The sequence below is a fragment of the Mastomys coucha genome, unplaced genomic scaffold (assembly GCF_008632895.1).
Source record: "Mastomys coucha isolate ucsf_1 unplaced genomic scaffold, UCSF_Mcou_1 pScaffold16, whole genome shotgun sequence".
NCBI lineage: Eukaryota > Metazoa > Chordata > Mammalia > Rodentia > Muridae > Mastomys > Mastomys coucha.
The window spans coordinates 4,412,777-4,416,408 of NW_022196898.1; positions in this window are offsets into that span (position 1 = coordinate 4,412,777).

A 3,632-nucleotide genomic window follows, 5' to 3' on the forward strand; every position below is an offset into this window, starting at 1 on the left:
TTTCATGAATTAATGCCGTTTAGGTGAATTAATGACTTTATAGAACTCCTGATTTGATTCAAATAATTTTAAGGGGAAACTTTAGAGAGATGGTTTTATTTGTTCCACCAGAAATGTAATAAAGTTAGAATCAAGAATAGAATGTACTCCTTCCTCATAGAATAGTAAGTAAAGGCTATATAATAAGGGATTCAGTGAGCTTTCATAAATTACACTAAGAAGAGAAGTAGGCTTGAGACTGTAATCAAGAAAAAAACATTCACTGTAGGTCAGGTCCAAGGATGAGGCCACAGATGAGCACCATGATAAAGCAAGGCCATATGAAACTGTTCCTTTGAACTTGTAATGAGCTTACAGAATGAAACACTGCTTTGAACTTACTATCAAGATCCTTCTGTAACTCCCTTTGGTATAAACTTTTATCTGTGTGGTAATTTTTACGAAGAAGTTTTGTCTAAGAAGGCATAAAAAGGCTGAGAGAAAAATAAAGTGGGGCTGTTGGGTCTCTGATCCATCCAAATGTGTGTGTGTCTGTCTATATACATGTCTATACATATGTATGTAGGAATACATGTGTATATGTAAGTATTCATGTGCACTTGTGAAATTGATGAAGCAGGTGGTTGGGCCCAGCCAGTGTGTCAGTATGTGTATGTGTGTGTGTGTGTGTGTGTATACCTAACTTTCTTTTTTCTTTCTGTCTATCTTTCTTTCTTCATTTCTTTTCCTTTCTCTGAGAAATTGCCAAAGCCATCAGCTTTTGGCCCAGGCCCCCAGAACAGTAAAAGAGAGTTAAATTCCGGAGGTCATCAGCCTTTGTCCTTCTCATGCTATGTCTCACTTTAATACCTAACCCTGTTGGGCTTGGCCCCTGGAAGTTACCAATACCTGAGATAATCCACAGGGTCTTGTTATCCTGTTTTGTCTGTGGCTTCAGAAACTCTGCTAGCTTGTGTACCTGTTGTTCTGGCATCACGCATCATGGTGGGAAGGCATATAGTGGGCTTAAATCTGCAGCTAGGAAGTGAAAAGAAAGAGAGAACAGACCAGGGTCTTCACATCCTCTTCCAGAGCAAAGACTCAGTGATAACACTTCTTTCCTTAGATCCCACTTCTGAGTCCTGAGAATATGGAGCTGTCAGCACATATGTTTTGGGGAGAGTATTTGCTACATAGACAACCAAATGCATGACATCTACAAATAGATGTGGTTTATAGTAAACAATAAGTGGATGTGTGGACAGAACTTTGTCTACATTCTGTATCAGACTTTTAAAGTGTATAAAGTTAAGCTATTTATATAATTTAGGAATGAAAATGAGGACAGTCAGACAATTTGGATTACTGTGTATGTGAAAAGTCATGTGTTACTTCTAAAACAAATAAGCAACTTATATAGTTTATGTATCAGTTGTACACAATTGCAAAAAAAGAAAAAACTGCAAAAAAAAAAAAAACCTAGCAAACAATGGTATTTCTCAAATCTGTCAGTAATTAAAAATAATGTAAATGTTGACTGGTGTGGTCGGGCAGGCTTTGTCCAGTCAACCATACTGCTGGGATTTCACAGATGGAACATCTCTGTTATGTCTAGAAGACAGCACCTGATGATGGGTGACTTAGTCCTCTGGTTCTGATAATCTACCACTTAAGACATTCTTTTTAAAAATGAAACAAAAATCAAAATAAATTGTAAAAAACTTAAGAATAAGGATAGTCTGGAAAACTGTCTCCATAGGAGCCTAATGGCCTAAAGGATTAAATACAATGGGGGAACACAGGCAGAGTGTTGTGCGATTGAGGCTAAAGCTGTTTTCTCTTAACTTCCTATGTTTAATATTAACGGGGTCAGAGAGATGGCTTAGCAGGGAAGGGAGCTTCCCAACAAGCTCAAAAACCTGAGTTTAATCTCTGGAACCTATATGGTAGAAGGAGAGAGCTGACTTCTGCAAGTTGTCTTTACACACACACAGAGAAAGAGAGAGAGAGAGAGAGAGAGAGAGAGAGAGAGAGAGAGAGAGAGAGAGAGAGAGCAAATAAATACATGAACAAATGAAAAAGATTAACAACTTGTATTATCTCTAGAGTGAAGATCACTTTTCTGCTTAGCCTTCAACTTCTTACACACATAGATCCCTAACTGATCTTTTTAGTCAAATGGACACCACATCTGGAAAAATCAGTTGATGCCATGTATGCATTGAACATGGACATGCTTTCTTAATGTCCTTTGTCTCCACATAGTACAACACAACTTTGCATAGTACTTTATTATACCAGGTGTCTTCATTCAGAGATGACTTAATGTAAAAATACTACCTCACGTAATATGGGTGCTTGAGCATTCATGGTAGACCCTGAGTCAATCCCTTGTATATAGAGAAGAAGTGGCACAGATATAGCCAGTAGCAGCTTTCTTGTCTCTTTCCTCAGTTCATAAATATCTTGCCTCTATGATATTTATCATGTAGCTTTTCCCACTAGGAATGTTTACTTTTTTCTTCAGAATCCATCCTTGTACGTATAAAAACTACAAATTCCACTTCTTTGAAACTTTTCTGATTATGTTGAGATGGGATTTATATCTCATTTTGAACTTCATAAAATTCTATGTATCTGTCTTGTAGAAGTTATTATATTCTGACTTAATTTATATGTTAGGAATTTTATCTTGGACATCCACTCCTGCCTCATATATATCCCCTTCAATATGTGGTAAAGCATGTTGCTCACAGATATAGTCTAGCAGTTCATTTCTCAACACAGTGAAACATGATAGTGCTTATTACATAAATAAGAAAGTAGATGCTAAGCTACAAAGATTGACAGGAAGTTTGAAAGATCTGTGACTCTATTCCAATGACCTTTATTGGGCATCCCATTCATACTTCTCTGCTGGCAAAGGTACTCTCTCCAGAAACCTTAGCTAGAAAAAAAGGTGCTCAGCCTGGACAGGTGTTAACACTGTCCATTATCAGTCACAGGCTATGACTAATTGATTAGGATACCATCTATGACCTAGATTCCTCTGAATTTAGCTTACAAGATGACTCCAGGCTCTGATAGTATTCTCAAATAATCACTCTTAAGTAATAGAGGGAATAGAAATCAGGAAGGGCAGAGTCAGGGGTGCCATTTTAGGTGAGGCAGCTGGGGAAGGTCAAGAGTCAAGTACCTTTTAGCTATGGAAGGAAGGTGACAATCCTGGGGTGCCATTTTAGCTATGGCAGGAAGCTGATGTGTCAGGGATTCCATTTTAATAGTGATAGCCAGGGAACATGAAGAGTCAGGGCTGCCATTTTTTAGCTATGGCAGTCAAAGTCAGTGAATAGTTGAGGATGCCATGGTATGGTAGGAATGAATTATAGGTGCCATTTTAGCCAAGGCAGCTAAGGAAATAGGAGAATCAGGAGCCATTTTACTCTTGGCAGTCTAGGAGTTTCTTTCAAAGTAAGCTGAGAAGGCCTTTGGGCATATAAATTATCTGACCCAGCAGCCATTTCAATTTTGGAGAGCAAAGGATGTTCTGAAAGAAAAAAACATCCAAATAGACTCTATAGTAAGGCAGTTCAAAAATGATAGAGGAGTGGGAGGTGTCTTCAAGGGATCTCATACCTTGAAAGCCCTGGTAG